Raw genomic sequence first — 12,771 nt, 5'->3', positions numbered from 1 at the left:
AAAATCCATAAATTATATTTGATACTTTTTCGATATAAAAATCACTTCGCTATTCCATAACAACTTCAACATTTCCAAAATGACACTTCAATTCCATAAATATTCATATTCATCATCAACCACTAAACTTTCATAAAATTTGCATTTTAGTCACCATTTATGAATTCTTTTAGAATTCATACCAACTTTTCTAATTAATTCAAAATTGTCCTTCACAATTTTATTCAATTCAAATCTAATACTAAAATTTCCAACATTGCCGTAATATATTCAATCTAGTACATTTACATTTGTAAACTTGTAATTCAATCCCCAAATTTCTAACATTTTTAAAATAATCACAAACTTTACCAACTTTTGCATTTTGATCCAAAACAATATTCTAACTTCAAATTCAGCATTTAAACATTAATTTCTAGCATTGAACATTCATAATTGAAATCAATATCCTATAATTCCCAAAACTTGCAAAATGATCCCTTTACATTCACAAGGCTCCAAATTGATCCAAATCAACTTCTAAAACTTGTATAATCATTCAATATCAAATATAGATCATAGGAAATTTTTGAATAGTTTTCCTATTTTTCTTCCCTTGGCCGAACCTACCTTGTTCTTTAGGACTTGATTTTCATTCAAATTCAAACATGAATTCAAGCTCCTATGATCAAATTCATGCAATTTCAAACATTTCCACATCAAATTCAATCCAAATTCAATAGTTTCTCATAAACCCTAATCATGATCAATTGAATAAATCAATTTCTAGTTGATTTTGTTCATCAAATAAGCTTGGAAATCATTCTACAACACTAACAACATATAAATCATCCTTTATGCTGAAAATTCTTGATTTTTCTTCAATTAATCACATTACACGTGGCTTAACTTAATATAATTGAATTTAAAATCCAATTAATGTGAAATTATCATTTTACCCTTAATGAAACATTATAATTTGTTGGTATTTTCGAAGCTCAATTGACAACCGAAAATGTGCGGTGAATTGGATTTTTGAGTGATTAGGGAGTAAGTAGTAAAAAAATAGAAAAATTTGCACAATGATTTATAGTGGTTTGACTTCTCAACTAAGTCTACATCCACTACCTTAGCTCCTCACTAAGGATTTTCCAACAAATCCACTAATTCGTTCTTTTTTTTCAAGGATAAAGAGATAACCTTTACAAACTCCCTAGCTTTTCAAAGGCTTAGCTAGAACCAAAACCTCTTTACAAGAAAAAATGTAAACAAAGAAAACCTCTAAAAAAGAAGGTGTTTACAAATTAAAGCTCACTAAACACTATTTACAAGAGAAATAAAATAAAGAGTGAAAAAGCTTTTCGCTTGTGTCTGATTGCTTGGATAGGTGTTCTAACCCTTTTTCAAGTGTCTTGAACTTGTATTTATAAGTTGGAATGAGGTTATGGTCGTTTCTAGCCGTTGGGGGTGATTTCTAGTCGTTTGGGGATGTTTTCTCAGCAAAATAAAGATGCCCAAAACAGAGGGTATCAGACTCCTACAAGGAGTATCAGTACCACCTTTGTAATATTTAAATAAAACTAGTCGTTACTAGTCATTGGGCCTGATGGTATCGATACTGTGACCATGGTATCGGTACTGTGACCATGGTATCGATACCTATTTTGTATTCTGGAATTTGAGAAAGCTGGTAGTATCGGTACTACCTTGAGCGTATCGATACTTTTCTTACCTAGGGTATCGGTACCACATGAACAATATCGGTACTGTTCATATCGTATCAATATTGTAAGAACAATATCGATACTTTGTATGTGAAAAACTGTTTTTGCTCAAATTCTAAGTTAATGGACTTTGAATTATTTTTGAGAACTTTTGAACAAATTCAATTCAAGTACAAAAAACATTTTGCTATAATTTGTTATTTCAAAATATTATAAAACTTGGTTCAACATAATTTCAACTTGTCATTGCAATATCTTCCATTTAAATATTCTAAAGTCAAAGATAAACTAACAAAAATTAGCTTTCAACCTTTATCCTTGGAAATTTTAAAAAATTACAATTTAGTGACCTAATTTCACAATTTTGACTTAACATGGAAAATCGACCTTAATTCTACTGATCTCTGTTAAGTTTCACTGTTTTAAATTATGAAAATAATATTTCTAACATTTTTCCATCATCCTTCAAATTTTCGTGAAATTTCGATTCGATCTGATTATCTGAATTCGTATCGAACTTTACTACTTTATAGTTTTTAATACAAATCCCGAATCAATATTCTAATTCCCAAAAAAAGTCAATTTTCGAATAAATATTCGTTTATGGGCATATTACTTATAAAAATTATATTTATGGTCCCTAAACCTTTACAAAATTTATGCTTTGACCACTAAACTTTCAAAACTTAAATTTTGATCTCTATCCAAAATTTGGGGTATTATACATTGAGACCAAGAACATAATCTACTTTGTTTTTATTAATTTGGGTTAAGTAAAAGACAGTATCTGTTAAAAAATTATTTTTTGACATTGAACGCTCACACCCTGACATCTATGGTCCTCGAACTTAGACCCTCAAAGAATAACAATGATTCATTTACCACAGAGGCTACTTGATTCATGCAAAAGTATAGTATACTAAATGACAAGAAAATGAAATATTTTAATTCGGAAGTGACTTAATAACTTGATATTTTAGTTCCAAAATTAAATTTATATTTGATATGTTTTCTTAAAAATTAAATATAAAATAATAACTATTTGTATGTATTTTAAAAATATTTCTATACACCGACAGAGTTTATTTAATATATAACGTTATTTTCCATCATAGAATTGAAAACAGAAACCATCCACTATTTTTATTTTTAAAAAATAAATAAGAACAATCTACAACGGAAAATTAATTACAATCCTTAAAGAAAGTTTGAGGACTTATAAAAGTGTTTATAAGACATATTTTCCATCTCAAAATCTTCAATTTTACAATTATACTATAAACAAGAAAGAAGCTCAATGTAATCTACTATCTTTGTTTGTAAAATTTCAAAGTGAAAGGAAATAAATAAATAAAATAATCCAAGTTGGTGTGATATAATTTTTACCTAGCCCCCCTTCGATGTTGTCGCATCTTGTTTTCTTTTACAAGGAGCTCCGCATAGAGAAGCTCGTTCCAAGAATTCGGTACACCCGGAAGGCACCAATGGCTGCAGTCCTGGTATTTTAAAGGCACTTTTCTTTCGTCCTCCGTCAATTGTTGCTTCGGGTGCTTCCGGTAAACCGATGGGTGCCCGTCCTTTCTGAAATCAGTCAACCGAGTAATGTTAAGGTAGGTGACATGCGTTTTCATGTCCTTCAGCACCGACTCTAGCACCATCATCTTCGACAGATATGTCTCGTTCTTGATCGGCTCAGTTTCACAATAGCACGCTCCTCCTGAATTCCACTGCCCCCCACTGGAGAACGATTCAAGCAAACCATAAAACATTTAGAAAATGCCTACAAAAATCATTTCCCTTTGCCTGAAATGAGAAGCGGAATAACCCCGGAAGAACACCATAGTCTTCATCGGGTTTACATTGGCATCAATCCATCTAGCCCATGTTGTTAATGCTTTCCGAAAGGCCTCAAGAACATTCAGTTCGTTGTAAACATGGCTACCTTCTTGATAATAGTCTTTCCTGTAGTTTTCCATCGTCGAAGATGGGAATTATTCGTTAAAACAAATTGATTACAATAGAAGCAACGAATTGTGAAAAAGTTACAAGGATCAACCAACCCTTGGGAAGTTTTCTCATGAGTCCACCAATGCCCTGTATTGAAGATGAGGATATCGGCCGATTTATGTTGATCAGATGATTTTCCAACAAGATCAAGCCGCAATGTCTCCTTCTTCGCTCCGTTTTTGTCCGGCATTTCCCATTCCCGGACCAAGAATGGAGGTACAAAGAACTCTAAAGTGCAGTTAAAATCTTATTCATCATCAAAAACAGTCGGTAGAAGGTATATAAGTAATGTTTCATCAAGCTTCTAGGATAGAACTGAGCAATACCAGCCATCAATAGGAAGTATGTAAAACCTACTTTGAATACGAAACTTCCCCTCGAAAATAGCTTCTTCCATTAGCTTCATAAACATTTTTAGGTTTTTCGCGGCATATCTCAGGATGCAAGCCAGAGATTCCCACATATTCCTGTTCAGGGAGTCACCGACGAAAACAAGACGCTTCCCCCTCAATAACTCCAACATGCGACCGCCATCCAATCTTCAAATTTAATCATCTCATGTGTTAGCTTAACAAAAAAGTAAACAAATTCATGTTCCGTGCATAATACTAAATTGACGTTTTTAGGTTGAGGATGCATTTGCGGTGACTTGTTCGAGTTTTTAATACAGGATCGATTGCATGTAAATTCCGTTTAAGCTAAATCAATGATCAAGACCTACCCAAAATGGTTAAATTACTCTGATCAATCACTGAAGTGAAGAAAACTTCCAAAATGAGTTAAAAAAGGGAGTTACCTTGGCAAAGTGCAGCCTCTAGTCAGTGACGGATCCAGGAATTAAAAAATGGGATCCAAAAATAAATATTATAATATTCATTGGTTTAGGTTCAAATAAAAAACCGGAGTTAAGTAGCAGTTAAGTTGGGGCCAGTGTGGATTTGAACTAGAACACAAAACAAAAACTTTAGTAATAGGTGAAATGAATGGTTAAAAATGATATATATTATTTTAATCAATAATTATTTAATTTAAAAATATGAAATAGAAAGATGACACTTAATATTAATGTTTTTAAAATCGGACCGGACATTGAACCGGTGAAGGTACTGATTCACTAGTTCAACCGCGGTTAAACCGGATTTTATATAAAATAATATATTTTTTTTAATTTTACATAATATTCAAAGCAATATTAATATATATATAACACATTTTTAAGTTTACAATATTAAAATGTATAAAAATATCACAAGTCATAACATGTATAAATGAAAAACTATAAAATCAAGTGAAATAAAACGATTCAAATCAACTACAACATAATATTTAAGGTAAAACATATTAAATAATAAATATAATTATATAACTATAATTAGAAAAATAAAATTAGGGCTTAAAAAATCATAACAAATGATGTCATTTGGTTTAATTGTTTTAAAAAAAACAATCCCACATGGCTAAGAAACATAGAAGAGTATCCCAAAAGTTTAAAGAGAAAATATGAGAACAAAACAATCCCACATGGCTAAGAAACATAAAAGAGCATCCCAACTTACTTCTATAAATAATAGAGGTAATTTGACATTTAAAATCATGGAGCCTTTTGGCGAGCACAAAGCGAACTATTCTTTCGCTTCAATTGAGCTCAAATTTTAGGCTTCAATCGAACTTCTAATTTTTTTTTTAGTTCGAGCCTTTTCGATTTCAAGTTTTAATATTATATTTCGAGTTGATAATTTTTAGCTCGTGAGTTTTTGAGTCGAGTTGAGCTTACTTTTAAAGTTTTCGAGTTCGAGTCGAGCTCAGTAATACTTGAATTTGACTCGGCTCGTTGAACAAACGACGTCGTTTGGTTTAATTTTTTTTAAAGAAAAAAAGTGAATCGGCGTTTCAAATCGATTTTTTCGGTTTTCAGCCGATTCACTTCGGTTTTTTCGGTTTTCAACCGGTTCTTTCGGTTCTTTATCGGTTCTGTGTTAATCTGATTTTTTCGGTTTTCAACCGGTTCTTTCGTTTCTTTACTGATTCTGTGCTAATCCAGTTTTAGAAATTAACCGGACCGAACAAACTATTGGTTCACGGTTTAACCGGCCGATCCGATCCGATTTTAATAACATTGTTTAATATTAATTTTCTATTCACGTCATTTAAACCCAAATTTTAAAAAAAATAGTGTGCAGAAAAGTCAAAAAAAAAAAAAAGTGTACATTTTAAGTCTTAATATAATATATTAAGTGTTGACAATTTTTTAAGAATAATGAGTATGCAACTGTTACCTCCTGGCCTCTAGGCTTCCATTTCAGTTTCTGATTATCTTTGTCGGGCCTCCCATTAATAATACAGTAAACTGTTCATCAATAAATGAACAAGACCCTGCTTTGTAAAGCGGGTATGAATTGTCCTTCACCCATCCTCCATCAAACACATCGCAATTCACCAATTATTCAGTCAAACTCTCAATCCCCTCTTCGTCTTTGAAGCAACGTAGGTTGACGCCACTCCTTTGTCGGAAGAATCAGATTTGGCCGGGGAAACGTCGCTCACGTTAGCTACCGCCGGAGCTTTTTCAGTCAGAGTTGAAGTCTGATTAACTTTGTTGAAAGAACCAGATTTCTCCGGGGAATTTCTACTCCGGTTAGCTACCACTGGAGTTGCTTCAGTGACAGTTGTAGTCTGATTAACCTGCGAAAATTGAGCTTTATCGGAATTGTCTTCCTTCTCAGTCTGGTTGATTGTGATAGGAAGATTTCCAATAACACTGGGAGAAGAAGCTTCGGTCCGGTTTGCATGCAAAACTGAACTTTGGGTTTTGTTTGTACATGTGTCAGTGGGCAAAACAGATGTGCTTCTCGAACTAGGGAGTCGATCGTTGTCGTTGAAAGATCTGGTATGATTATTAGAAATAGAAGTGAAGTTAATGCTTTGTTGTTGAAGTGAAGAAGTGTTGTGAAAAGAGAAATTAAATAGCAAAGGAAAGTGAGATCTATGAGTATCGGCGGTTGCAGAAGGGGCGGAAGTAGCTGAGAAGATGTTGGAGACCCAAGGAGAAGAAGAGTTCGAAGAAGGGCAAAAGGCCAAGAAAACAGTGAAACCGACGAAGGTAAAAATGAAGAAACCCACTGTTGTTCTGGTTTTGACGATCGAAAACAGGTTCTTAAACTCTGTAGCGACGGTTGTTCCGCCATTGACAGACGTGTACTTCGCTACATCCGCCATGAAATTGAAGGCAATGCCTTGTGGCAAGTAAGAAGCAGATAGAAAATTGTGGAAAGGGGAGAGAAAAATCAAAAATAGTGTTTGGGGAGAGAGAAAATGTGGGGAAGTCGGGATGGGGTTTCAAAAGTGAAAGTGAGTGTACAAGAAGATGAAGTGTGCATGTCGAGATTGAATATAATTTACTGGAAAATTGAAGAATAATGGTTAAAAGAAAAACAAAAGCGGAAGTTTAAGATACGATGGCCTAATTTAAAAATGTTATAAAAAATATAATATTTTTGATGATTATAATTTTATAGTTTAATTTTTTAACATGTTTTGACTGTATATTTTATTTATAATATTTTTGGTTAATCTTATCGATGATATTTTCAGTTTAATAAAAAATATTAAAAGTTAACATATTTTTGGTTATACCTATTCCATGCTGTTTCTTAATATTAAATTATATTTACGTATAACAAAATTTCCCGTTTCAATATAATTAACAGATCAGCCATTAGCTATCAGAAAAGAAAAGAAAAAAACAAGCAGTTGTTCCATTAAGTTATTTGTGCCTATGGCCCTCTCTATCTAAGGAGTTTGAGAATTATTGAGTTTGGTTCTATTTAAAAATTTAAAATTGAATTAAAAGTTTGGGAGTTTAAAATTATTAAATTCGATTTGAATATAAAATAGAAAATGAAAGTTTGACCCAAGTTCGAAAAAGGTTGAACTTAAAATATTCTTAAACTTAATTTGATTGAATCTGAAACTCAAATTATAAATACATAAAAATCTTATACTATTTTTTAAAACAACCACATATAAATGTTATATTATTAATAATTTAATATAAAAAGTTAAAATTTTAATATATTATTTTTTGAGTTGTTCAAGAGGTTTTCGAGTTCGAGCTCAAATCCATTTAACGAATGTTGAGTGAGTTTTGATCGAATCGAACTTGAGTAACTTACTATCTATCTAGTCTAATTTACAAACCTAACTTCATTGATTTATGATTTTTAATAAAATTTCAGGTGGTAATGATAAATCTAATATAATCCAATTAAATATATGTTTCTCAATTGTTAGAGTGAGAAAACTAAGTGAGGACTCCTTATCATATAGAGAAGGCTTAAAGTTTTTAATAGTGTATAATTTGAAGTAATTCGTACAAATTTAATTAGTTGAGTGTGGTGACTTTCGTGTCCTTGTATTATTTCCTTGAGATCATTGTTATGTAGGAAAAAATGTGCATTGTATGTCAACTCAATTTAAGCAATCACATGTCAACTCATAGTGAAAAGTAAGTTTTTACAATTTATCAATTATAGCGTGTTGATGATTTTCGGGAATTCTAACGAACCACATAATAATATAAGGTTAAAAAACGATGTAACAGGAAATATCTAACGAAACTTGACGAACCTCAAGAAATAGGTTAAGCGTTACGGGAAATATTAAAGTAAGCGTAATATATTAAGTTTCATGTTGTTTAGGAAAAAAATGGCTTAACGGGGCAACTTATGTTCCCGGTAAGTATCGATACTTACTTAGAAGCATATTGATATTTTCGATTTTATAACAGTTCAGAGCGAAACCAATTTTTAATATTGTGACCAACTTATAATATTAATGTGTGAATGAAGAGGGCAAAAGAAGCTTAATTTATGGTAACATTTGAAGTCGCAACCTAAAATATTACTGAAATATGTAATATGTATTGTATTGTAATAATTGAATGAAAATGAAGAAGAAGTAGATGACATCAGTCGATGAAATGAATGAAATGAGAGGTTTTGACATGGTAATTGTGCCTCGAGAAGAACATGTTTGGGAGGACCATGAGACGACTTAGATAAAGAGAAGGGCGAAGAAACCAATATGCCCATATATGCACTTTTAGTAAGTCACCATGTATTTTTCTGTAACTTGTTTGAAAGATGGTTATTGATTAAAAGTATAGTGGATGATTATATTGATGAGAAATTTGAAATGTTTACAGTGTGATGGAATATAGACTTTTGAAGGGAGTTTCAAAATATGATAAGAAGGTTGGTTCTGTTTGCATGTGAATTGTACTGATAAGGTTATAGAGATGGAGTGTTATAAACATTATTGATAAAGCAATGTTGATCGTAAGTGAGAAAGGAAATGACGGCGAAATGTAAGTTGATGAGCGAAGAGAGGAAAGAACCTTATATAAAAATGACGGAGTGTAACACTCCAAATTACAGGTTAGTAGTTTTGGGTTTACCCGAAAGGTAAGTGGACCTTGTGAAATTTATAAATTAAGTTGTTGGGCTTAATTGGGTTGGATTTGGGGCCCAAATAGTCACAAAAAGGGGTATTTTTAATTAAGGGACAAAATATGAAGGACATAAAGTATAATTAGACCATTATTGAGGGTTTTAAAGGGGTTTCAGCCGTGGGTTTCCTTCCCACCTCTCTTCTCTTTATTATTCTTCTTCATTTTTTCTTCCTTCATCTTCTTCAAGTGACTATATCTTCAAGGTAAGATCTTGAACCTTTTTCTTGCTTCATCTCGTCCTAATAAACCCCTAGCAACCTTATTTTTTTATAAGATTCAAGTTTTGGGTTTTGTTTGTTTGAAAAAGAGGGGTTTTCTCCATCTAATCCTTGAGGAGGTTGATTTCTAGCTAGAGGAGGTTGATTTCTAGCTAAAGAAGGTTCATTTCGGGATTCAAACATCAAGGTAGTGTATTTCTAATCCTTTGGAGTATTAAAGGTTTCATAAATCCATGGTTTTTGCTAAGATTTGATGATTTGAACATTTTAGGGTTCATCTTTGATTTTTTAATTAAATCAAGTTTTAGGTGTTAATAACATGTTTTAATGATGCCTAATGACCCTAAATAACTTACTAAAACTTTATAATAAAGTTTAGAAACTAACCCATGTCGTTTGGAGTGATTCTCGAGCTTAAGCAAGTTATTCCTAGAAAAAAGGATCGATCCATTGACCAAAGGGATCGATCCCAAAGTTTTTATCCAATAAAAGATCGATCCCTTTTCAAAAGGATCGATCCCTCGAGAGAAAGGATAAATCCCTCGAAAGAAAAGATCGATCGCTTCTTTGTTTTGCTCGATGAAAAAGGATGAATTTACATTCATTAAAGGTCCTAACTGTTGTTGAATGTTCCTTTGACCCATTTAAGGTCCGTAAGATCGAAGGACGATCTGTAATAGTAAGAGTTAGTCCGTGACGAACATAAATGACCCAACATACCTAAAAATACTCGTAGGAGTAGGTTACACCAGGTGTAACCATATTAAGCATAATACACTAGAGTATATTCAATCGATGACGTATACAGATGGTTGGGATTGAGGATCAGTACATGAGATACCCGATAAGTTGTATGATAAACATGTCAGATTCAATATCGACGAAGAGCATGACGCTTTAAGAACGTCAGTGAATCGGAAATGGATAAGCCATTCCACCATTTTAAGGGGTATCGGGAGAAGTATGATAAGAGCGTTAGGAGTGTTGTTACCCAGTAACGAGCTCAAGTCATGTATCGGGCTAACCAGTGATTCAGCTAGTGTACTGCAAACATCATAATCACCGGGAAATTATGAAATGCTTAGAGACCTCTCAGAAGGTAGAAATGAGTAAAAAACCCTATAAGTAATAACACCCCTTCCATAAAGTCCTAGGTGAGAGGACGAGCGGGATAGTCTCGGTAAAGGGGATATGACCTCATTTGACTTCGATAAGTTTAGCAGCAAGTGATCAAACTACTTCGCCTGCTGCAGTGTGACATTAGTTGACATGTGTTAAGGCGTAGCTCTAGATAAGAGCCTTATAATAAGAATGAGATAGTAACATTAATTGTGTAATAACCAAAAAGCCTTATGAGGTAAGATTTCATGAGACTTATGCCCTTGTTTGTTGCCCAAGAAATAATGACTACACCCGAGTAACTTTAGTAGTAGGACGATCATCTTGAGTGCATAGGATATTTGGATATATCCAATCAGTGCAAGATGCACTTTAGTCGCTAGTTAAACATGGTACTGATGCTATGTAACCCAGACACGTTTCGAGTACTTAATAGGAGTAGACTAACCAGGAAATGTGCCGATGTTGTGTTACCTAGACCTAGCCTAAGGTAGTAGGAGGTGTCAATGCTATGTGACCTAGACCTTGCCTGAGATACTTAAGAAGTGCTGATACTATATGACCCGAACCTCGCATGAGATACTTGGGAGATGCTTATGTTGTATGACCTAGGTCTACCCAAGGTACCTCTATTAAGCAAGTAGAGGTGTGAGTTTCGTGATGCTATGTGACCCCGAGCTACACCACGATGCTTACTTATTGTTGAGTGATAGTGTTGAAAACATTTTTGATATTTCGATATAACAAATTAAGTTAAATGAATTTTAAGATTTTACAAATGATTTTACAAATTTATATTCGATTCAATTAACCGAATATCAAATTATTACTCCAAGTTTTTCAGACCAAGTTTAATCCTTACTAAATGTGTAAAATTGTGATTTGTACTTAAACTATTTTTGAACACTTTCACAAAGTATTTTGAACAATAAGCCTTAAATCAATTATTCAAAGGCATGCACCGATGCATCAGTCCATGCATCGATGCATCGATAAATTAATTGAACATCGAATGCATTCCATGCACCGATGCACTCTCTATGCATCGATGCACTCTGAATATTTTCAAACATCGAATGCATTTGATGCATCGATGCACAAGCCATGCATCGATGCACCAGGCTATTTTTCAACATCGAATGCATTCATGCATCGATGCACACTTGGTGAACCGATGCATCAGTGTTCCAACGGTCAAAATATTTGAATTTTACACTGATGCACCGATGCATCCTCCATCATGCATCGATGCATGAGACGCTCCACCTAGAAAATTAATTGATTTCACACTTAAACAGCTATATGATCTTCACTAATCATCCCAACGTCAGAAGTGATTCAATGTGTATTTAAACAAGTTCTGAAGCCCTTGATCAACAAGAATCATAGAGAATCAAAGAGAAAGCATCAAACCTCAAGTTTGAGCATTTCAAGCCTATTTTCATCCAATATTCATTTGCTTCAAGAAACACTTTTGTACTCAATTGTATTTATCTTTGAGTGTTCTTTCTTTGTTCTAGAATTGTGCAAAACATCTTACCTTTGAGGTTTTCTTGTAAGTTTGCAAATTTGTAATCTTCTCTTTGGGAAAAAAAAGTGTTTCAAGAGTTGGGGTATACTCTTGAGGGATTTTGTAAGGTTATCTCTTTGGCCTCAAAAGAAAGAACAAATTAGTGAATTTGTTGGAAAATCCTTAGTGTAGATAGCTAAGGTAGTGGACGTAGACTTTGTTTGAGAAAGTCGAACCACTGTAAATCACCGTGCAATTACTTTCAATTTTCTGCAAAAAGCTTCCACGAAATTTTTAATTGCCAATTCACCCCCTCTTGGCCGATTCCGCCTCCACTTCAAATTACGACTCCGGTCTCGATTCGATGCCAATCAACAAGCCTCCTTTCTTCAATGGGGCTAATTATGCCTATTGGAAGAATAGAATGATGTAATTCATTCAAGCAAGTGACATGGGAGCATGGAATGCCATAGAGGAAGGATACATCAAGCCTCTCACTCATCCAAGGTTGTGGAGTGAAGGAGATACAAGATGTTCCAGCTCAATTCCAAAGCCATCCATTATTTTTTTGCTCTTAGACCAGAGAATACGGAAGAGTTTCATCATGTATAACCGCCAAAGAAATATGGGACAAGCTTCAAGTCACACATGAAGGTACCGATGAGGTAAAGAAATCAAAAATTAGTATTCTAACGCATAGCTATG

General features: G+C 33.4%; 1 pseudogene; it reads right to left on the bottom strand.

Annotated features, from left to right (window-relative positions):
• Positions 1-3,085: 3,085 nt before the first annotated feature.
• Positions 3,086-6,981, bottom strand: LOC120126095 (annotated as a pseudogene).
• Between the last annotated feature and the right edge of the window lie 5,790 nt (positions 6,982-12,771).

This window comes from Hibiscus syriacus, unplaced genomic scaffold (genome assembly GCF_006381635.1).
Source record: "Hibiscus syriacus cultivar Baekdansim isolate YM2019G1 unplaced genomic scaffold, ASM638163v2 tig00110450_pilon, whole genome shotgun sequence".
NCBI classification, from domain to species: domain Eukaryota; kingdom Viridiplantae; phylum Streptophyta; class Magnoliopsida; order Malvales; family Malvaceae; genus Hibiscus; species Hibiscus syriacus.
This window is presented reverse-complemented; position numbering and strand designations above follow the sequence as displayed.